Here is a 25,051-nt window from a genome sequence, read left to right on the forward strand (position 1 = left end):
GGCTGGCGGGGCAGGGGCGGCGCGGGCCCGGGCTCAGCCGAGAAGGCGGACAGGCACAGGAGGCTGCTCGAGCGCCGGGGCCAGGCGTCCGGGAACCCCGACACCCTGCGCCAGACCCGGCCGAAGCAGCCCGCCCCACTGCGCAGGGCCATGCAGGGCGGCCCCGCTGGGTACCGCGCGGGCCTCGCTGCCCTCCGCACCCCGCCCCCCGCTCCCGCGGGAAAAGCAGGGACGGGAACCGGAGCCAGAAAGCGGCCGGAGGGCGGCCGCGGCGCCCGGTACCCCTGTGGGTCCAGCTCGCGGGTGGCGGCGCCCAGCAAGGAGCCTGCAGGTCCGCGCGCCCCGCGGGACCTGCTTCCCCTTTTACCCCTCCTCGCCCCCTCTCGGTGGTGGGGAGGAAAAGTTTGCGAAGTGGCGGTGTCTCTGGAGTCCCCTGCAAGAGGGGAGGGGGCCGAGCAGGTGCAGCGGGCGGGGCAGCCGGCTCCCCAAAGGTCCGCGCGCCTAGCGCCCACCTGGGCGCGCGGGTGCGCAGCGGGGTCCCCGCCGGGCGTCGGCCGGTGCGCGAAGTTTGCTCGGCTCAACCCCCAAGGCACGGGAGCGGGGCGCGGCCCCAGGACAGCAGGGACAGCGATGGAGCGGCTTCGGGGGCTGCCGGGGGACAGCACGGTGGCGGTCGGCCAGCCCGCTCCTCCGGGGGCGGCGGGCGCGGCGGCGGCGGCGGGAGGGGTCCCGCGGGCCTCGCGGAGCAGCGGGGCGGGCGCGGGCGCATGAGCCGCGCGCGAGTCCGGGCCCTCCGGCGTCCGGGCGTCCCGGGAGGCGGCCGCGGCGCTGGTCTGCCCCGGGCGCTACGTGCGTGCGCGCCGTTGGGAGCCCGAATGTGTGTGTGCGCGTGTGTGTATGTGCGTGTGTGTGTGTGTGCGCTTGGCAGCCCCGCTCCGGCGGGAGGGCCTCGGGGAGCGGGGGCCGGGCTACGCCGAGGCCGGGCCTCCCTCCCTCCCTCCCGCAGCCTCCAGGGCGCGCCACCTCCCGCCTGGTCCCCAGCCAGTTGGCGAGGCTGCTGTGGCAGCTCCCGCTGCAGACCCAGCGCGGCGCAGGGCGCACGCGGAGGGAGCCCGGGAGGGGCGGCCTGAGCCGCCAGGGAGGGGGCGGGGGCGGAGCCGCCGGCGGGTTTTGGCGGGGGATGGGAGGATAAACGAGGCTGCTTGGGTCCTTCTAGCCCCGCTCCCCAAGAGCGCGAGCAGCCCTGGAGGGTGGAGAGTTTGAGGGACTCGGGGTTGGGGGAGGAAAATGGGATTCAGCCCGAGATGGCAAGCTGGCAGCTTCAGGCAAATCGGGCGGAGAGTGGGGAGCAGAAGGGGAGGGGGCCATGGGCACACAGGAGCGCGGCGGCAGCGGTGCACGAGGTCTCCCGCACCCCCCACACCCCACCTAGCCACCCGGCGCAGGAGCGTGTCATTGGCCAGGGACATGGCCTCGTGGAGTGGTAGGGTCCCGAGGGCTGCCTCGGACCCCTGGCCTCCCAGCGGCACAGCCCGCTTGGGCCAGCACCTGCAGACCTGAGTCGTTTCCCTGGAGAGAGCTAAGGACAGCATGGGCGGCCAGTTTTGGAGTCAGGACAGCGGGGAAAGACATCGCAATCCCCCAACCCAGTACCCTCTCTGTTGCTTTACTGAAGAAAAAAAAAAAAAAAAAAAAAAACAATATACACACACACACACACACATATATATATATATAAAATCACTCTTTGGTTCCCCACAGCTGGGCGCAAGGTGCGTCCTGGATGCAGCCCTGAGCCACGCAGAAGCCCCCTCAGGACCACCTGGGGTAGGAACACGAGGCTCGGGCCGGGGCGCACCTATTCCCTGCTTCCAGATGAGCCCTCTCCAGGCTTTATCTCCTTCCCATTTCAGCCTCCTTTGCCTCCTCCCCCTCCCCGCCCTCTCCGTTTAGGCTATCGAGGGGCTTTCCCTTGACCACCGGCTTCCTGAATCCTGCCTGGAGCAGTGGAGCTCCAAACGGACAGACCCAAGCCTCAGAGACCCCGGGGCTCCCCTTTCTCTCCTGACCCCAGCCAAGGAAGGGATGGAGTGGGAAAGGGTCGCCTGGCGGCGGGTTAGCAGCTGGCCAGGGGGTGGCTGGGGAATCAGACCTAACCCTCGCGCACCTCGCGGGCTCCAGGAGACCAGCCCCTCTGTGGGTCGCCCTCTGGAGCGGTGCTCCGGCTCCCCGGCCTCAGGGACCCCGGGCCCAGCGGGTCTGGGACCCCAGTGCTTCACCGAGGCCCCCCAGCTGGGACTCTCTGCACCCCACTTCCAGGGCTCACAGGTGCCCACCAGGGAAGGGGAGCCCGCGCTGTGGGCTACGTCTGAGCCGTCAACTCCCCGCTGGGTCTGCGGGCGCGGGGCGCGGGGCGAGGGAGCGGGGAGCCCCACCCCGAGCAGGCACTCTCCCCAGATTCATTTTGGAAACCAAGGCCCCCGCGCTCGGCAAGTGAGCCTGGCTGCCGGGTGAGTCACCGCGAGCGGGCGACAAGGATTCCCAGCAGCTGGTAATTAATTGCGCCGTGGCTCAGCCCACGACGGAACCCCAGTCAGGCCTCCCGCCGCCCTGGCAGCGGCGCCACCCCTGAGTCACAGCCGTCGGGCCTCCGCGCGGTCCGGAAGCCGCCTGCCCGCCTCGGCGCCGCCAGGGGGCACTGGACTCCGACCCACGGGGCGGCCGCGCAGCCGGCCTCGCTGCGGGGAAGTCCAGGCTGTCCCCGCGGCAGCGCGGGCGGGGGAGGGGCGCGCCGGCAGACGCCGCGCTCTGCAGAGCCACTTCGATTTGGTTTACGGAACTCCATTTGCATACAGCCTTTCAGGAAAGCGCAACCGCTGTGTGCGTACTGGAAGGACCTCTGAGATGAATTACTCCAAACCCCTTGTTTTACAGATGGGAAAACTTCCAGCAAGACAGGATCACGTGCCCAGGATCCCACAGTGATTCCGATGTGGAGCCAGTCCTGGAAGCTTCTCCCTGGCTTCTGTCTAGCGCTCCTTCGAGGACCCCCGCTGCTTTATGGCCCCAAGCTTAGAGTGCCTTGAGTGGCCACCCACCAGCCCCCAGACGCTGGTTCTTCCTCTCTTCCACCTGTGGGAATAGACCCGTGGACTCAGGTCCTCCCAGGCAGTGTCTGAGCCTTGAAAGCAGAGGGTTCCTGGTCCGCCCGTCCACACCCCACATGTGCCACCTTCCAAGGCTCTGGACCTGCGGGTGGAATGGGAGCTCCTTGGAGCAAAGCCTGGGGCTCAATCAAGTATCTTCCCTACATCCCCGGCATTCATCCCGGATGGTGTGTGCCACACGGCAGCCCAGAGAGTCTGGCTGGGGGCAGTGCCTCTGGATGCCTGCCTCCCTCGCAGCCCCTGTGGGTCTGGGTGTCCCAACTCTAGCTCCACCTGGAGAAGGATGTGGAACTGAGGTATGGCCAGAGTCCAGAATTCCCCAGGGCCACGATGATTGGCTGGACTTGGACGTGTGAAGGTGCACCTCCACCAATCAGAGTCCTCCTCTGGTTGGTTATAAAGCTGTCAGCAGATAGGTGACCTGAGGAGGGAGGCCGGTCCTTCCTGACTCTTTGAGAACCCCAATGCAGGCACGTGGCACACATGAGAGCCACCCAACTGGGGTGAGCACGTGCATTCTCTTGTGGGCTTAAGCCACCGTCAGTTGGTCCCAAGCCTGCCCGGTGCTGCTGGTGCCCTTGTGCTGTGTTCACAGCCTGTCTGCACCCTCCAGCAGCCCCAACATGGGCCTCCCTTGGACCTCAGTTTCTGTGAAAACAGATGTACCTTATTAGCTAATAAAGAACATCATGGTTTTATAACTCTATCTGCTTGCTGCCTACTTGTTTGCTTCGTTCTTTACACACAGTGGGTGTGCCTGCAGCCCCTGTTCTTACCCAGAGAGGCCCACCAGTTTATCCTGGTCCCACACTAATGGAGGACCCAACTCCCAGGTCAGTGTTTCTTCCACATCACCGCAGTGCATCTGGGCCAAGGCGGGCTGTCTGCTTCTCCACAACATCCTGATTCCTTGGGTATATTTAACGCTTTGTCACATTAATGCCCACATCTTTGAAAAAGGTAGGGGTGCCCATTTTACAGATGAGGAAGGCTAGAGAGGCGAGTGGGGCCATAGGTGGGTTCACTGATCCTGGTGTACAGCCTGCCCTTCCCTCCACCTTTGCCTGGGGCAGACATTGCTCATTGATCCCAGCACTGTCTTTGGGGTCTGTAACAGCTGGAGAATCTTGCACACAGGGGTACACATAAGGCCGTTCCTGGACTTAACACTGACCTGTTTACTTTCAAGGAAGGTGAGGCACCAAGGAGTCCAGTGGCCTCAAATCACAGAGAGAGGCTGTGATGAGTCTCCCCTTCCTCAGTGGCCTCCCTGCCAGAGGTAGAGATTCCTCACTCTGCTCCTAGCTGATTTCTCAAGGCCAGTGACATTTGCACAGTTGATGGTACAGTTGATAACTTTAGACTTCCAGTGTCAGATTCCAGAGAAAAGCACTCCCAAGACAGGCAGCCATGCTCATCCAGGGGTTCCCAGCCTCCTCTTCAGAATGTGAACAAGTGTGTTCTGTGGTTATACAGTTTGAGAAACACTGGGTTAAATAGGGGCAGGTGCAGGACTTCTCAGAGCCTTTGTTCTGCTAACAGGCATGGTGACCCCTAGACGCTGTGAGCAGCGTTTCCCAAACTCATTCAGCTGCAGCATCAGGTCCTGAGGACTGTGCGTTGGGGAATTGCTGGCCCAGCCCAGATACCTTTACTGGGAGGCAGGAGGTCTTAGTTCCACTTCTGGCTCTGCATAGACAAGCCCTGCACCAGTTCTGGTCCTTCAGCCACCTCACTGGCCCTGCTGCCTGCAGCTGAACCTCCTGCTGTCTTCTCCACCTGCCACCAGGGCCACCTTCTTAACAGGCTGACTCTTGGTGAAAACTGTCCAGGAGCCTGTGGGTCAAGTCTAAGCTCAGCCTGGCATTCCCATCCCGATATCTGGCCTCCATGACCTCTCTCACCCAGCCCCTCTTCCCCATCTCTTAGGATTCAGCTCTGGCGGTCTCTCCTCCAGAAGTTTCCCTGCCCCTACAGGCTGGACTAGACCCCTGTGTCCCTGCATATACTCCTGGCAGAATACTTCTATCACAATGACTCATTTGGGGACTGCCACTCTCCCCCAACAGAGTGTCAGCTCCTTGAGGGCAGGGGCCACATCTGACCCAACCTGGCCACAAAGGGCCTGCCACACAGTAGGTGCACAATGAATATTTGATGAGAATGAAAGAACAGGGTTTGGTTCAATCATCAGTCATCGCTCCTTGTGAGAGCTCTCACAGGAAGGCAGAAGAAGTAGATGCAGGAGAGCCAGAGAACACAAGGCTGTGCATATGGCAGAGATGGCCCAGGCCATGACTGAGAGAGTCCCCAAGGTTTAGACCTTGGCTCTAATGTCTGTGGGTGTCCAATATAGTGAGGAGGGAGGAGAAGGAGCAAGACAGACAGAGGTGGAAGAGAAATAATAAAGCAAAGAGAAAGAGGCTCAAATGGTGGAAAGAGTGGGGAGTGGGGCTACAGGTGGGCTCACTGATCCTGGCATACAACCTGCCCTTCCCTCCACCTCTGCCCAGAGTAGACATTGCTAATCAATCCCACCACTGTCTCCGGCTGGTGTCTATTACGGCCTGAGAATCTTGAACAGGGGTACACATAAGGCCATTCCTGGACTCAGCACTGACCTGATTCCTTTCAAGGCCCCAGCTAAGAAGGCAAAGAAGATTTTAAACCCAGTGTGAGAGAAGAGAGGAGCCAGGAGGGAGTGGCAGTGATGGTGTATGCGGCACGGAGAAAGGAGGCCCCTGTGTGCTGATCCAGGTGAGTGCATACGTCTCAATCACCTGCTGGATGTGGAGCCAGAGCTGGCGCATTCCCTGCTCTAACTTGAGTCTTCAGGATAAGACTCAGGATAAGACTTCAGGATAAGACTGTGAGACTGTCACTATCATTCCCACTGGCCAGTGACAAAGCCAAGGGTCTCTGAGCGTACAACAGTTGCTGTGGGAGGAGTCCTTTAAAAGGCACTGCCTCTGTAGGGCCAGGAGTTGGGGAAAGGAGGGTCCTTCTTCACCAGGCACAGGCCACAAGGGTTTGGGCCAATGTGGCAACCAGAAAACTGAGATGGAAGACGGAGGGGCGACCCAGGCCCTGGTACACAGTAGGTGCTCAGAACTTGTTTTATTGGCTCCCTGATAAATCAAAAAATGGCAAGAGGAGTCCCCAGGACTCAGTTAGTGATGAGGTGAGCGCCAGGAGGAAGGGAGGCAGGAATCTGGCTCAGAACTTCTGAGGGACAAGGGGCAGAGCCAGCAGTGGAAGAGGGGAACCGAGGCCAGGCCTGACTGAGCTCAGGCGACCTTTGAGTTATTAGACCTCCAGCTGCCCAGGAAGTGAGCGGGTGACTTGCGGACATGAGCCCAAACTGGATGGGGTCTCTCCCTTAGATGCCAAGCCCTGGTGGTCTTCCTGGGCATTTTCAAGCTCAAAGCTTCTTGGTGTGCCAGGGGGTGTCCTTGTGGCCACATGGGCAAAGGTGCTGGCATGGCTGACGCCCACACTGCACAGGAAGAGGATGGGAGGCGGAATCGGGCCCAGAGTGCGGTGGATCTGCCCCAGAGCTAGGGGACTTTTAAGAGCAGGGATTTCATTTGAATAGATGATGAGCAGATCAGTCCCAGACTCAAGATCACATAGCAAAGGAAGGAAAAGCCAGGCCAAGCCCCACTCCTTCAAGGCCCTCTCCGCTTAAGCCAAGGACGCCCCTCCACCAAGCTGCACACATGCACTTGCCCTTGCTTTATTAGAGGAAATCTGATTAGCGGATATCAGGCTTCTTAATGCAGCCTGAACCACTGCCCATCTCCACGCCTGATCCATAAATAGCTGCATTGCATTCCCCACGGAGCACAAGCGGCTGCCAGGATCAATCGGACAATCTGCAGAGGCTCTTCTGGCCAACACATCCCAAGAGGGGCTGCAGTGGGTATGAAACCTACGTAGCCATGAAGGTCTCATTAACTGAGGTGAGGCAGGGTTGATACTCCGGGGATACCCTGCTGTTCCAAAGCAAGGGGGTGGGGGGGGCGTGGGAGGACAGTGTGTGTCTCTGCCCACAGGCTCTCACTGCGATCCAGGGCTGGGATAAGAAGCTGGGCCTCTTGGGCAGCAGGGAACACGTCTCTGTCCCCAGCTCTCACTCTGGGTGCCCTGGGCACAAATCAGAGGCTGCCAGGCATTTGTTGCTCTGATTAATAAAATAGATGTGGAGACAGCATAGTGACTGGTGGCCAGGAAATGGCATTGGTCCCCTTTCCCTCAGTCACCTACCCCCACCCAGTGCCCAGAATAACAGGATATTCGTAGTAAGGGGATGTTTGTTGGACCCAGGTCTCCTGTCTTCTTAAAATAAAGATAAAAATAAAAATGTGCTCTTAAAAACAAAGATCACAGCGTGTTGAGACCTCACTAGCTGTGAGGCCAGGAAAGCCACCCAGTCAGGTCTCCTTGTCTTGCACTTGGAGATGAGATGGGATTCGCCTGCAGGGCTGCTGAGGTTATGGAGCCGGAACACCTGTAAAGTGTCAGCACAGGTGAAGAGCCAAAGCAAGGCCTGGACCCTGGGTCTGAGGACTCTCCTCCACAGCACGAGCCTGTCCCTGAAACACACGCCTGGCATCCCCAGCTTCTCTATCACCAGAATCCTTGGCTTTCCCCAGATGATCTCTGGAGCCCCCTTGGGCTGTGGGATGAGCATGGCTTCCCAGTCAGGCCCAGTCCCAAACTCGATGTGGTCACTTGTGCCCTGTGTGACCTTGGGCAAGTGAGGGACCCTTTCTGTGCCTCTTTCCTTGCTGGTGAAACAAGGAGAAAGAGCCGGTCCCCTGCCGGGTGAAGTCATGATACGAGGCCGCACAGCTCTGGCAGAGGCCCGGGTGCCCAGTGTGCACTCAGCCAATGTTGATTCTCTTCCGAGTGTAGAGGGCATGCTGCCCTCCTCTCTCCACCTAACTGCCCGCCAGCCAGGGAGCGGTGCCAGCCGCCACACGCTGACGGTGGAGACGCTACTACACAGCCGGCTCCCTCCCCGCGGGAGCTAACTTTAGCCCAGTCACGTGGAGCATTCGTTGTGCCTATGCCGAGAGTTTACAGATCCCTGTGGAAGGTGTTTAAATATTTTCCCTTTTCAGAAGCCTGGTTGTCGCCTCTGCCATTTTCACCTTTGTGTGGCAGAAGGTATTTCTGCAAACGCAGCCGAGGTGGCAGCAACTTCGCAGCGTGATGCGGCGTCCCTGCACACGCCGTTGCTATTTCGGGGACGCACAGGTGTATCATTTGTATCATTACAGGCGCTGTCAACTCCCAGAGAAAGGGAAGAGAGGCCTGGGTGCGTTCAGAGGCCCCCAAAGGCCCCCCCAAGCGCTGGCGCTGTCCCAGGATGCCTTCCTGGACCCCAGGCTGTTCTGAGCCATGGCCTTAAGAGCTCTCCACTGCAACAGCATCTGCCCTCAGCACTCGTCACCGTCACCGGGAGCTTCCTAAGGGCAGGGCCTGTATCCGATCCATCTGTGTCCCCTGGCATCCAGCACAGCACCCAGCACAGGGCCGGATAACATTTACCAAGCTGAATTACCTCCTGGTGGCCTCTGGAAGTACACGGGCTTCAGAGAGCCTTCCCTGCTTCTGAGCTGCTCTCTGCTCCCTTCACTTGCTGGCAACATGAGGTTGATGGGAGATGGCAGGTTTGGGAAACAGAGGCCCATGGGATCGTGTCGGGGCTGAAGGAGCCCTGGTCAGCTCAGGCTGGGGGGTCCCAGCAGGCTTCCTGGTAGAGGGTCTGGTATTTGTCCCCAGGCAGGGAAATGGGCGAATTCCCGGCTCACACAGTTGCTGTGAGCATTGCGCCAACACAGGCGATGCCTCTAGGATGTGCCTGGCTCACAGCAGGGGCTCATCCAAGTTTAAGTCCCTTCCCATAGCGCAAGAAGGCAGGTTTCCAATTAGGCATCTTCCTCATTTGACAAATGAGACTCTGGCACAAAGAACTCTAGGGACTTGCCCCAGGTCACGGAGCTAACTGTCTGTAAAAGGGGACACTACGCACCTTCCGGGTCCCCAGAACCCAGGTCCAGGCCGTCTTGAGTTCCCCAGGGTGTCTGATGCAGCTCAGAAACCCAGTTCTTCCCACTGGTATCTACAAGGGGTACTGGGGACCAGGCAGCAGAACCTGCAAGGTCCCTTCTTGCATGGAGCAGATATGCTCATGGCACAGATGTGCAACGAGTCAGTTAACCAGCAGGATAAGCTGAGAGGATGATTGCAGGGAGATGATCAAACAGAAGGCAATTATTAGGAGGCAGTGTGTGGTGTAGGGGGAGACCTTTGGGATGCACCTGTCAGGGAGGAGTCCCCAAGGAGATGGGATTTGAGCTGAGGCCTGAATGACAGAGGGAACAGCGAATGCAAAGGCCCTGAGGGCGGAAGAGCTTGGCATGTTCATGGAAGAGCAAGGTGGCTAACGTGGCTAGGGTGTGGGCAGCCAGGAGAAGTGTCACAAGACAAGATCAGAGGTCAGCTTTCTTTGGCCCCAAGGAAGACAGGATGCAGGGCTAGATTGCAATGGTTCCTGAAGGCATAGGCAGGACTGGACTTCCCTTGTGCATTCGCAGAAACGCCCTCTGTGCTTTGTGTAGAGGAGGGTGCTGAGGTATGGAACACCTTGTTGGATGGGTATGGGATCTCAGCACCCACATCCCTGCTGGCCTCTGGGGCACAGGGACCTGGGACCTAGGGAGCTCTCTGATAGTATTTCTGACTCTGGAGGGAAAAAGACCCCCAAGAAATGGGTGGCCAGTTCAAGCCATCATGACGGTATCACTGATGACTGTAAATATGTGCAGGTTATGGTGTGCATGGCTCAGGTTCAGCCGGGCAACAACTGAGCCACAGCTGAGCCTCCTTTGCCATGCTGACCACCTTCACAGTGTCAGGGTCCACTCACAGGGACCAGGGGCTGCTGGGGTGAGTTTGGTGAAGTTCCCACAGCTGCTTCTGACACCAACTGCCACCAGCTGGCCCCCAGTACCTTGGAACAGAAATGGAGAAGTGTCCCTATTTCTCCAGATCTCTCCCATCACCACTCCAATGCCTGAAATCTCTTTAATGGTGGCAGGTTGAGTCATGGACCCTTTTTAAAAAATATCATGTTCCTTTTCTTCTTTTTCAGATGGAGTTTCACTGTTGTCGCCCAGGCTGGAGTGCAGTGGCACAATCTTGGCTCACTGCAACCTCTGCCTCCCTGGTTCAAGCGATTCTCCTGCCTCAGCCTCCCGAGTAGCTGGGATTACAGGCACCCACCACCACAGCCAGCTAATTTTTGTATTTTTAGTAGAGACAGGGTTTCACCATGTTGGCGAGGCTGGTCTCAAACTCCTGACTTCAGGTGATCCACCCACCCAGGCCACCCAAAGTGCTGGGATTACAGGTGTGAGCCACCACACCCGGCCCTACCCTTTCTATTTTTGATCACAAAATTAATACCTTTTAACACAAAAATTTGAAAAATAAAGTATACATTTAAAAACGACTCCAAATCCTAAGGATTTTGCCTCTGCGGAAGTCTGGCAGTACCATTTTAGCGGTTGTGGGGGCCAGCTTCAGGAAACATAGACTTCACAGCCCCAAGTCAAAAGCTGAGTTCAAGGGAGCCATGGCAATGCAAAGGCAATGGAGCATTCAGGGGAGGAGGTCAGAGGAGGCCCCAGAGAGGAACAAGAAACACTGATGTCCCCACCAGCCCAGCTGAGAGGTTGTGTCTGGGCCCAGAACCACCATCCTCTCCAGCAAGCACATCTTGAGTGGTGCTCCTGTTTTGGGGGCACTTCCTACGTTCCCACAGTACAGCCCAGGATGGGACCAGGCAGAGATTCCTGTCTCCATTGAACACAGGGCTCAGCCCGAGGCCAGAGAGCTGGTCTGGGATGTGTCAAGAGCAGAAGCCCATGCAACCAGTCCAGGCCCCATCTGTCCCCAACATGGTCAGCCTCCCTGGGCAAGCCACATTCTATCTGATCCTGGCTGACTCCGGAGGTACCCAGAGGGGGTTAGGAGAACTTCCTGAGCATAAGGTCAGAGACGGTGCCACCTCCTGGGACGTCAGGAGGCATCAGACTGGTCTCCCCTGGGTAGTGACAACTCTGCAGTCTGGAGCACTGGTGAATATCCCCCAAATCAAAGCCAACTTGAGCATGGGCACTTCAGGACTGCCATGCTTGAGGGAGGAGGTGGCTGGAAAGAACACCTTTTGCAAGGAGGGAGGCAATATTGGTCAAGAACTCAGGCTGTGCCCTTGGGCAGACCTGGTTCAGATCTTGGCCTGAGCACCAAGATGTCCTGGGGTGAGGGCCCTGGACTCAAGAGCTTCAGGCTTTTCCCTTGCAGAATGGATGTAATGAAGCCTCCTTGCTAATCAGGCAAGGCGAGGGTGGATGAAAATCTATAATGTGAGCCATGTACTGCACTAGTTCAGTCTCTGACCTTAACTCAGGAAAGCACAAAAGAGTGGGCCTTGAGTCAGATGGTCTTGGTTTGGAATCCTGACTCCACTATGTACCTGCTGTTTGGCTGTGGGCTGGTCACTTCGCCAGACTGAGTGTTGGTTTTCCTGTCTTGAAGTAGGGATGGGTGCATGTTTTCCTCTTGACAGAGTCCCTGGCACAGGGAAGCACTGATTGGATGTGAGCTGGTGGTGTCTGCCTCTGTCTTTAGCCTCGAACCTCACTCTGTAGCAAGCTACTCTTGCTTCTCCTGCCACAGGGGCACCAGTGATGCCTACACGCCAGCAGTCCTGGGGACTCCAAATCCAGCCAGGTAAAGGTGGTAGCAGGAGGATCTGGGCATCAGGGAGGAAGAGGGGAATGTGGGGAGAAGCAGGGGAACTCCCCCAATAGAAGGGAAAGTGAGCAGGTGGTCAGACAGACAGAAGAAATGGCAGAGAAGGTTTAACCCAGAGTGAGGTTCTGTGATTCTGGTCCAGGTGGACACCTCCTTGGTGCTTCCACTCCAGAGTCCTCCCTCTCCCAGACTAGACCTTAGAGTTCAACAGCCTCAGGACCAGAGGAGAAAAACACATGTTCATTCTTTCTTGACACAAACATCTGTTAAGCATCTATTTGGCCAATTCCTGGTCCCAGTACTGATGATACAAAGGTGAGGTGGGCACCATCCCTGCCCCCTGGGAGCTCATATTGCTGACAACATATGTTCATGTTGCCATCACCATGGCCATGGTTCATCATCAGCAACAAGGCCCCCAGGTCAGCTCCAAACACATCCCCTTCCCCCACTCCTTGTATCCTTGGCCAATCTGACTTTCAGCCAACCCAGCACTCATCTCTACTATGGCTTTGCCATCTCTTCTGGCATCATGGAAAGTATGCAGGAAAAAGATTCAAGGCCAGGCCCTGGGGACCACGGCTTCCTTCATCTTTCCCTCTGTCTTCACCCGGGGCCAGGCCTACATGCTGGTGTGATAGTTCTCCAGCCTCTCCCAGACCCTCCCCATTTTCTCTGAAGGCCTCCTCCCTAATCAATTTCTCTCTACTGGGTTCAACTGCATCTCAGCATCTTTACCCAGGGGCATTTGGCAATCAGACCTGAGCCCTCAAGAGATGATAAAGAAAAATTATAACATGTAAGGGGCCGCCAGTCAGACAGGAGAACAGTTACACCTAGAGAAAGGGTGCCCATATCCTATAGGTTTCTGAATCAATCAGGATGGGATAGGTTATGCAACAGTAACAAAAGATTTCAAAAAGTTAAAAATCGGTGGCTTAAAACAGCAAAGGCTATTTCCTGCTCATGTGAGTCAATGGGTGGCTTTGCAGGTAGCTCTGTTTCCTGGGGTCCCTCCCAGACAGGCCAGGCTCTTCTGATAAGAGCCTCATGATCCCTGGCAGGGAAAGGGAATGTGACAAATGCTGCAATGGGTTTGAAAACTTCTGCCCAGAAATGTCCTACATCACTTCCAATCTCGTTTCCTGGCTGCAGCATGTCACAGGGTCATGCCTGGGGAGTGCAGTTTGGCTTCCCACCGAGCAAGGACCTTGACCCAAGAATTCTGTCCCCAGGCAAGCTTCCCCTCACCTGGGAAGGCAAATGAGAGAAGTTTGACAGTGTGCTGCCTGAATCACCCACATCTCCCAGCTGAGGAAAAGACTTGGGAGAAGACTCAAACCCAAGAACAAATGAGACAGAATAGAGGCCACGAAATGAAGAGAGATGAAAAGAGAAAGACACAGTGGTGAGCAGCAGACCTTGATATGTGGATAAATTAAATCACAATGAATAAGGATAGACCTGTCTCAGACTGCACGGCAGAAGTGCTGAGTAAGGGCTCCTGAAATAGGAGGTCCAGACTGGAAGGGAAAATTCTGATGATAGGCTCTTCATAAAAGTCACAGCTCAGCAGCCTCTAGGAGCTGAGGGGAGGGGAAGTTAGACGTTTTCCAGAGTCTCATCCTTGAAGGGGAGGGGAGAGGAAGAAAATAAAAGAACTCTAGAAGTGTCACGTTTTTAGACCAAAGAATAGTAATTATGGAAGAAATAGAACATCTTGTTGTGTGAAATAGTTGGCATGTTGTTTTCAGCTAATAGTAGAGAAATCTGTGCCTGGTTACATAAGATGGAAAAGGAGGTGGCTTTGAAAGCAATGGGAGGATATGGTAGGGACTTCCTAATTAACAAAGGGGAAGAAATGGAAGGAAGAACAACTTAATCAGACCATCAAAAATGAGAGAAAGGGAAAGGACAAAAAAATGGCAAAAATCAACAAAAGAATATTGTAGGAATTACATTAATTAATTAAAGTTAATACTCTAAATGAAAAGAAGTGAATTCTCCCATTAGAATACAAACACTGTCATATCGGGTTCAACAAGCAAAATGAACAAAAAAAAGATAATAATAAGCCATGTATTAGAAATACACAGAAAACGGCTGGGTGTGGTGGCTCATGCCTGTAATCCCAGCCTTTTGGGAGGCCGAGGGGGGCGGATTGCCTGAGGTCAAGAGTTTGAGACCAGTCTGGCCAACATGGTGAAACCCCGTCTCTACTAAAAATACAAAAAAATTAGTAGCTGGGTGTGGTGGTGTGCACCTGTAATCCCAGCTACTCCAGACACTGAGGCAGGGGAATTGCTTGAACCAGGGAGGTGGAGGTTGCAGTGAGCCGAGATCAGACCACTGCACTCCAGCCTGGGGCAACACAGTGAGACTCTGTCTCCAAAAAAAAAAAATATATATATATATATATATATAAATGTATATATATAATTTATATATATGTGTGTGTGTGTGTATATATATATAAAATGAAGCAATATATAGCCATAAGCCTGTATGGGGAAAAAAAGAGGAACAAATATATAAAGCAAAAAATACTAGGAAAGAAAAGAGAATTTGATAAAAATAAAATTATAATGAGAGATAACTGCACACTTCTATCAGACATGGACACAGAAATACTAGACAGGGAAGCAGCAGTGTGATGTATTGTATGCCTACTGATTGAATCATAGTTTGAACAAATCAGATTTAAGAGGCCATTTGAGGAACAATTAGGGGAATGTGAACGTAAGTGGAGTTTTAGAATGCCATAGGACATTATTGTTCTTTTCTCATGTGCAATAATGGTATCATGGTTATGGGGGGAAGCACCCTTTGTTATTAAAGGTGGATATGTAAGCATTTAGGAGTGAAAGTCCATGAAGACTATCATTTACTTTTAATACCCCAGTGAAAAACAATATAGCAATATACGCACAGTTATTGGATCTTTGCAATGTATATGGTGTTCATGATACTTGTTTCTCTGCTTTTCTGTACATTTAAAATTTTTTCAGAACAACCAGCTCCAAAGAATGACATCAGAATTGAAAAATGCAACAAACAGATGTGACCATCCATATGATATACAATGGACAGAATACTTTTATTTGTTTGTTTAGAGATGGGGTCTCACTATGGTGCGTGGGCTGGTCTCAAACTCCTCGAACAGCTCCAGCGATTCTCCCACCTCGGCCTCCTGTATAGCTGGGACTATCGGTGCATGCCACACACTATACCTGGCTAAAAATCAGTATATGATAGAAACTAAAGAACATTTTACCAAATTCAAGGACACAAGAACAAAGTTTTGCACAGGCCATGTGCTTCTGGCCATATCCCATATAAGTAGAAATAAATAATTAAAAGGGAGCAAAACAAGAAAAATGCTTTACTTAAAAATTTAAAATATCCCTATATAATCCTTGGATTAGAGAGAAAATCAAAGAAGAAATTAAATACTATTTGGAAAACAAAGAAAAAGAGAAGCTTTCCTATTAAAAGATAGGGAACGGGCCGGGCGCGGTGGCTCAAGCCTGTAATCCCAGCACTTTGGAAGGCTGAGACAGGCAGATCACGAGGTCAGGAGATCGAGACCATCCTGGCTAACACAGTGAAACCCCGTCTCTACTAAAAAAATACAAAAAAAACTAGCCGGGCGAGGTGGCAGGCGCCTGTAGTCCCAGCTACTCGGGAGGCTGAGGCAGGAGAATGGCGTAAACCCGGGGGGCGGAACTTGCAGTGAGCCGAGATCTGGCCACTGCACTCCAGCCTGGGCGACAGAGCGAGACTCCATCTCAAAGGGGGGGAAAAAAAAAGATAGGGAGTGAAGTTAAGACTGTTTAGAAACATCCAGCCTTAAATGTATTTATTAGAAGGGGAAAAAGACTAAACATAACATTATTTTACTACCTGTCTCAAGAAAGGAAAAGAAACAATAAAAGAAACAAGAAAGAGGGAATTCACAAAGATAAGAACTGAAATTGATGAAACAGAAAATTAAAAAATAGTATAAAGAATAAGTAAATGCAAAAGCTGGTTCTTTGAAATGGCCGATAAAATGGAAAAAAACTCTCATGAGTCCAATTACAGAGAATGAAGAAAGAGACTGAAATTAGACAAGATTAGGAATAAGAATGCAGAGATAACCAATATAACTACAGATACAGGGGAGATAAAAAATAATTATGACAGAATATTATATGCAACTCTGTGATAACAAATTGAAACCTCAAGGAAATGGATGATTTTCTAGTAGAATTACCAAAATCAATTCAAGAAAAAAATGGAAAATTCTAATAGACCAATTATCATTTGGAGAAGGTGATGGGAGATCTGTCAGTGAAAGGCAGCAGAATCAGACAGGCTTACAGCTGAGTTGTACCTAATTTCTAAAGAACTAATCATTTCAATGTTGTTTAAACTATTTTGAGCCATAAAAAAAGAAGCAAAACTCCCTTATTCATTCCATGCATCTAGAATAACTTTAGTACGGGTAATATGCGATAATGGAAACCACACATGAATGGCACTTATAAGTTAAAAGTTTCTAAATAAAATACTACCAAACATTAATAGAATCCAGTAACATCTCAAAAAGATAATACACTACCCTATGAGGTTTATTCTGGGAATGCACTGTGTGGTTGGGGACCCTCGGCCCTGGGGACACTGTAGGATATTGTCACCCCTCTTCTCCCAGCATCTTTTGGCATGACAGAGGCAAGTAGATGTTACGCAACGGTTACTAGTGCATTGACGAGCTCAAATTAACAAGACTAGAGAGATCTAAGACATCCAATGGAGCCTTCATATCTTTTAGGAAATACCAAGATTTTATATGGAAATTTTACTGGGTTTATTTCCAAAGCAGACTCTAAACAATCATATTGTTTCAGCATCTTTTATACATTCTATAAAACCAATTCCTTTCCCTTATGATTTGAAATACACTGTGGGAAAGGCTAAGGGAATTTTCCTGTGTTTGAAGTGAGCAGCACTGTGCACACTGCTATCCTGAGCATGAGATATACCTAATATCACTGAATTCTCTGTAGGGAGAAACTCTGTAGGGAGGTGATACTATGAACACTGAGGCTTGGAGAGGTGCAGTGACTTCCCAGGACATTCAAATGGCAAGGGCAGAGTCCAGATCTAAAGGGCATAGTCCAGATCTAAACCCAGATGAGACTGGATGTGACGTCCAAGCTTTCAATGACAGACATGGAAGCCCTACACGTCCTCTGGTGACTTCCTGGTTCATCGAAGAGTTCCAGTCCATTTATTCAAGGCCAGGCGGAATACAATAGACACTGAATTAAGCATCAGGAGACCTGGATTCTATTTCATGCTCTGCCACCACCTTTTTGGGGGCCTGGGCCAAGACTTTTAAGACTTCTGCCCTTCTGCAACTGAGTTCCTTATAAGGCTTGTCTCCCAAGTGCTAGCTGCAGGTCGCTGTCCGTGGTGCTAAAGGCGTTCCTGCCTGAGGGCTCCAGCTTCACTCACTTACAAAGGAGCAGGCTTGGGCGGCTGCCAGGAGCACACGGTGCTTAATCAGCAGGTTTGAAATGGCAAACTAAATTCTAAAGGTGGAAGGAAGGAAGAATTCTTTATTGGTTTGCTGGGTCAGTGCCAACGGATCTTAAAATTCTTTCTCTTTTTTCTTAACCAAAAGCCATGTCTTTGACAATTCTCATCACCTGAATTGAATATCTCACTTTTTGGACAGAGACCTAGAATTAAGTTTCCACTGTGCAGGTGAAGAAATGGAACATTTCCTAATTTCTAAAGCCCTTTGTTTGCTCCTCACAAATCCCATTATTCTTTCCCCCAGAGGGAATCAGTGTGCTAAATTTCATGTTAATTACTTTTTGGTCTTTATCATTTGCTTGTGTGTGTTTCAACTTGTGTATATATCCTTCATAAATACATTGATTTACTTTTAAAACTGCACTTAATTGGACTCACACTGCATGTATTCTTCTATCTCCTGCTTTGTTCCTTCAACATTATGTGTTTGAGACGCATTCACGTTGTTGCATTTTGACCACTGTAGTATTATTCTATAGAATATGCCATAGTGTATCCATTCTATTCTTAATATGACATATGAATTTTGTCATTTTTTCCTATTATTAGTAATTATGCTATAAACATTCTGGAACATATATTATGTTGAACAAGACTTTGGGTTTCATTAAGGTATGTACCTGGTAGTGGAATTGTTGGGTTCTAGCCTGTGACTAGCTCAACTTTACTAGAAGTGGTAGGGACTTAAGGTGTTCACTATATCCCATTATCTCCTACTCCTATGGGAGATAGGACCCATTTGCAGTCAGTTGGAGTCATGAAACTTGCTCTGCCCCATGGATTCTGAAGATAAGTCACATATCCTTGCCAGGTTGAATATTCTTAGTACAGTGTCAGATCCTCCTCATATTACTCCGTTTGTGACTTGTCTTTCCATTGTTTGTGGTAAATTTTGATGAATAAACGTTCTTAACTTTCATATAGTTGTATTTATCATTTGTATGGCTTGCACTTTTTGTGTCTTATTTAGAACATCCATTCACTATGCCAAGATAATAGAGATATCCATAATGTCTTCTATATGCTTGATAACTTTGCCTTTCATATTTACATATTTACCTAGAAAGCATTTTTTATATGGTGTGTAGTAGGGTCCAACATCTCTTTTTCCCTATGGTTAATCATTTTCCCAGCACTGTGTAAGGAACTGCCCCTCATTTATCCACTGGTATGTGATAGTGATATGTCATGCATCGAGTCTTCACATATGCATGGGTCCATTTCTGGGCTCTCCACTGGTCCATTTGTCTATTCCACACTGTCTAATTGCTTTAGCATAAAAATACATTTTGATTTATTCTTCAGGAGTATGTTGGCTATTGTTGGACCTTTGCATTTCTATATAAATTTTAGAATCAGCTTGCCAAATTCCACCAAAAAAAGTCAAGATTTTTATTGGTGTTGCATTGAATCTGTAGATCAATGTAGCAAGAATTTATATCTTTATGAGGAGTCTTCCAACCCATTTATTTAGATCTTCTTTAATGTCCTACAATAAATTTTTATAGCTTTCTCCATAAAGGTCTTGGATATTAAAGAAAGATTTATTCTTGGTTTCTGTATTAGTTTCCTATTGAGGTTGTAACAAATTACCACAAACTTAGCGGCTTCAAACAACACAAATTCGTTATATTACAGTCCTGGAAGGATGAAGTCTGAAATGAGTCTCACCGGGCAGAAATAAAGGTGTCAGTAGGTCTGCATTCCTTATGAAGTTTCTAGAGGAGAACATATTTCCTTGCCTTTTCCAGCTTCTGAAGTTTGAGGCATTCCTTAGCTCTTGACCCCTTCCTCCATCCTTAAAGCCAACAACATTGAGCTAAGTTCTCTTGCTGCCATCCCTCTGGCTCTCCTTTGCCTCCTTCTTTCCCTTTTAAGAATTCTCATGATTACATTACATCTACCTTCATAATCTTCCTATCTTAAGACTAGATGATTAGCAAGCTTAATTTTATCTGTACTCATTATTCTTCTTTGCCATGTAACTCAGTATATCATAAGTTTTGGGAATTAGGATGTAGACATCTTTCAGATGTTGTTATTCTTCCTACCATGGGTTCTTTATATTTTTTGTAGTTCTAAGAATAACGTTTATAATTGTATTTTCTAGATGTTTCTCGCTATGGTGCAGTAATGTTGTAGATTTTTGTATATCGATTTTGTATACAACAACCTTGCTGACTACAATTCTAGTAAATCTAAAGATTCTTTAGTTTTTGTTATTGATGATATAATGTACACGAGTTTTGTTTCTTGCTTTTTAGATTTTATGCCTTTATGTGTGATTCTCTTTGCTTTTCTATGCTAGTATGGACCCCTTATACAATGTTGACTAAAGTGAAGATAATGAGCATCCTTGTCTTATTCCTGCTTCAATAATGAGAATAAGGCTTGCTGTATGTAGTTTTTATAGGTAGTCTTTTATTAGGTTAAGGGAATTATCTTCTAGACCTAGCTTGCTAAGAGTTCTTTTTGGGCTTGGGGAGTTTTTAATACTGAAATAATGTTGATTTTTATCAAAAGCTTTTGATATGATCATTAAAGGATGATCATATGATTTTTCTAATTTGTTAGTGGGGTGAATTCACTAATGCTTTTTTAAATGTGAAACCAACCTTGCATTCTCTGAATGAAGACACCTTGATCATGACACACTAACTTTTTCACACATCATTGAATCTGTTAACATTTAGAAGTTTTGCATTTTAAATGATGCCTGATTTAGCCTGAAATTTCCTTTCTCATGTTCATTTGTCAGATTTTGGTATTAAGATTATACTAACCTTATAACAATATTTGAGTGTTTACTTTTTCCACATTTAGCACATTTAGAAATATTTTGTATACCATGACAATTTTTGTTCCTTAAATGTTTATTAGATTAAAAACCATCTGGGCCTACAGTTTTCTTCTTGGAAAGACTTTTACCTTGATTTGATTTCTTTACTGGCTTTAGGATTATGCAGTCTATTATCATAAATTTTATTACATTTTTCTAGAAAATTTATATTTGTTTTCAAGTTTATTGATATAAAGTTCTTCATCATTTCCTCTTATGTTTATAATATCCTTGTATCATTGTCTGCAATATCTGATGTCCCTTTTATTTGTAATGTGGTTATTTGTGCCTTTTCTTTTGTCCTTATTAGTCTAGTCCGAGTTTTCTCCATTTTATCAGCTTTTTCAATAAACAAACTTTGGCTTTTTTCTATTGTGTGCGTCTTTTCTATTTTATTAATTTATGATCTTATCTTTATTATATCCTTCTCTTTTCTTTGATCTCTACTGCCATCATTTTCAGTTCCTGGGGATGGTGCTTAGCTCATTAACTTTCACACTTTCCTCTTTTGATTACAAGCATTTGAGTTTATAAATTCTCCCTCTAAATACTGACTTATCTGAAGCACTCGTTTTGACATATACTTTTATTATTGTCCATTTTCAATATTTCCTACTTTCCATGGTGGTTTGTTATTTCAACTATGAGTTACCTAGAAGTGTTACCTAATTTCCAAATACATGAGACTTTTATAATTATAAAAAATTAAAGTGATTAACAACAAAAAGGTGATCAATTTCTAACCGAATCATATTGGGTTCAGATAATGTGATCTACATAACAGTCCTTCCACTACATATTGGGCCATAAAACAAATAATAACATATTTGCTTGATGAAAATGTCTCTGTACAGCTGTTGAGTGAAATACTCTATATATGTCCATTAAGTCAAATTTATTAGACTTTTCAAATCTTCTATACCCTTAATAATTTTTGTCTTCTTAATCTTTCATTTTCTGAGAGAGCTGTGTTAAAATCTTCCACTGTAATTATTGGTTTGTCTATTTCTCCTTATAGTTCTGTCAGGTTTTGCTTTATGTATTTGACACTGTATTATTACTTGCATACAAATTTGGAGTTATTATAGCTTCCTGGTGAATTACTACTCTTATCATCATGATATTATTGTCTTTATTTCTAGAAGTAATTGTTTTTTGTGCCTTATAATTTCTTTTCATTAGGACTTTTCTGGTACATATTTTCTTGCCATTTTATTTCAACCTTCTGTATCCTTATGTTTTAATGTATATTGTAAACATCATAAACCTGATCTTGTGGGTTTTGTCATCTTTCATCTAACAGATTTAGTATATTTTCGTTTATTGTAGGTACTTATTTCCATAACTTATAATCACTTTTTAGCTGTTACGTAACTTCTCTGTGCCTCATTTTTCTCCACTGTAATACAGGGATAATAACAATATCTACTTTAAAGATTTTTGGCTGGGAGTCATGGCTCACACCTATAATCCCACCACTTTGGGAGGCCAAGGCAGATGGTTCACCTGAGGTCAGGAGTTCAAGACCAGCCTGGACAACATGGTGAAACCCCGTCTCTATTTAAAAAAAATACAAAAAAATTAGCTGCACATGGCGGCGGGCACCTGTAATCCCAGCTACTTAGGAGGATGAGGCAGAAGAATCGCTTGGACCTGGGAGGCAGAGGTTGCAGTGACCTGAGATTGTGACACTGCACTCCAGTCTGGGCAACAGAGTGAGATTCTATCTCAAAAAAAAAAAAAAAAAAAAAAAAAAGACTTTGTAAGTAAGCTCATCTATATGTATCTCCTAAGAAAGGAATAGAGACTTCCTTATAAGCATACTTAGTTTATATTTTATAGCATGTACATAAAGGTTTTATATATATAATCTTAGAAGAATGCCCAACACATATGGCTATATTAAGTGTAAGCATCACTATTGGTATTATTGATACCATCAGGGTTGTGGTTTTATTTGCTCTACCATTTGTATTTCTTTCTGTAGTTTTTCTTCTTTCTTGACTTCTTTCAGACTGATTAGTTTTCCTTATTCCAGTTTTGGGGTTCACAAATTTAGAAGTTATTCATTCTATTTTTCATCTTCTTGATAGTTACCCCAGAAATGGAAACTTGGAAACCTTTTTTTTGAGAGGTTATCGTTCTGTCCCCCAGGCTGGAGTATAGTGGTACAATCATGGCTCACTGTAGCCTCAAACTTCCAGGTTCAAGTGACCCTCCAATCTTAGCCCTCTGAGTAACTGGGACTACAGGCATGAGCCACCCCTTCTAATTTTTAAATTTTTTGTAGAGATGGGGTCTTGCTATGTTGCCCAAGCTGGTCTTGAACTCCTGGGCTCAAGTGATCTTCCCACCTCAGCCTCCCAAAGTCCTGGAATTGCAGGCATGAAACATCATGCCTGGCTGAAACTTTCATAAATAAAGCACCAAAGTCCAAGTCTAAGTGAATCAATATCTTTACCCTCCTCCTAAATCTTTGAAATTGAAATTAAAGGACCTTATCACACTTTAATTCCAATGATCCCCTCACCAACATTTATGTATTTTGCTATATACGTTAATTCTATTATGCTGTAACTCAACAGTTCACATTATTACATGTACTGTAAATGTTTGTTTAGATTTACTGACATATGTGTCACCGAATTTGTTCTTCCTTCCTTCTTGCATCTCTGACATTCCATCTGGTATCAATTTCCTTCTACTTGTATTTCAAATTCCCTTTAATGAGGTTTTGGTGGTGGAAAACTCTGCTTTTGTTTATAATACGATGTCATTATTTTTACTCATTGGGAAGTATTTTTGTTGCTCAGCATGTCTGGGTATTATTTCACTAACTCCTGGACCCCATTGTTGTTGGTGAGAAGTCAGCTGTTAATCAATTGCCACTCTTTGGAAAGTAATTTGTCTTGTCTTTCTCTTTCAAAAATCATCCCTTTGCATCTGGTCTCCTGAAATTGTATTATGATATGTCAACTGTGTATTTTAACTGTTATCCTACTAGGAATTTCTTGGACTTCTTGAATCTGTGGATTTTTATCCTTATGAGTTTTGAGGAGTTCTCAGTCATTATTTCTTCAATACTGCATTTTCTCCATTTTCTTTATCTTTTCCTCCAGAAACTCCAAGTAGATACATTTGAGAGTTTCTCACTTTGTCCTCTGTTTCCTTAAGTTTCTTTCATATTTTCTGGTTTCTGTTTTTAATAACATCTTCAATTCTACCTTTCATTCACTAGTTCTATCTTGAACTGAGTTTAATCTGCTCTTCAAGTTATTCATTAAATATTTCACTTCAATTCTATTTTTCAGTTGCAGAAGTTCTGCTTGATTCTCTTATGTTCTAGCTCTTTACCCATTTTAGTCTTCTTTTTCATTTCTTGTAACACGTTAAGCAGAGTCATTTTATAGTCTATGTCTGATAAGTCCAGTATGATTCTTTTTCAACCCTGCATTTGCTGATTTTGTCTCTCCTAGCTCTCACTCATGATGCATTGCTTCCTTGTGTATTTCATGACTTTCTTTGTTTTTAAACTCTGAAATAATCATTTTCCTTATAGAAACTCTTGCAGGTTTTTGGATAAAAATGAATTCCTCCAAAAATGATGTGTTTCTTTCTTTGTCTGGTACCTGTATGATGGAGTGCAGTCTGTCTTTGAAATTAATTAACACTTAAGGTTTGGAAGAGGCAGTTAGGGAGTGTAATTTGGGACTGCAAATTCATGGGAGAGTCAATTTGGAATCAAACAGTCAAGACAGGGAAGTGTTACATCTACTCTCCTAGTAGGGTGGGAAGAGGATTATTTTTAGTTCATCCTTTACTAAAGGTGTAATCTTTGGGCTCTCAAATTGATGGGAAGCAGTCACCTGTTCGATTCCCCAGCCAGTGGGCCCTGGGCTTTGTCATCTTTCCTCCAGTTTTGGAAGGCTGAAGAAATTGATACTCTGGCTTTGGCAAAATCCCTCAAAGTGGAAGTTGGCATCAGTGCACAGCTTACCTCTCAGGACACAGGTACTGGGCTGAGTATTTCTGACTCTCCTGCCAGGTCACGGATGCACTTACAAATGTGTTTTCAGTGAGAGGCTTAGCCTAGATCCCTAGTCTAGATCTCTAGTCCTTCATGTTGAAACCCTTTCTTGATCAAAATTTATTGTGTCTTAAGACATTGCTTGAGGTCCCAAGAGCCGTATGGTCACGTACATCTCACTCTCTCTCCCCTGCTTACTGGGATCAGAAATACCTCTTAACAAGTCATCATTGACAATTTCTTGGCTGGCAGGCTCAGAATCCCCAAATGATGCTTACATGTTTTGAAACCATCTACAGGTCTGGACTTTGCTCTATTGACAAAGAGCTCACTCCATCAGCATTCCCTGTCCCATTTTAGCACTTGTGTTAGAAAGTTCTTCCTTAGATGCTTCATGTTACCTAATACAGTAAGCCATGCAGGGGAATAATGGAGCATAGCAATGTGGCCTGTTAAGGGTCCTAGGAGAAGAATGGAATTTCAGGCACATGGCACAGGATATTTCAGGCACAGGACATGTGGATGGAATTAAAAAGAACAGCAATGGGAAGGCTAAGAGAAGGGGCCCAGTATTTATTGAGAAGTTGCTATCATGTGCTAAAAAAT

Source organism: Papio anubis, chromosome 8 (genome assembly GCF_008728515.1).
Source record: "Papio anubis isolate 15944 chromosome 8, Panubis1.0, whole genome shotgun sequence".
Taxonomy (NCBI): domain Eukaryota; kingdom Metazoa; phylum Chordata; class Mammalia; order Primates; family Cercopithecidae; genus Papio; species Papio anubis.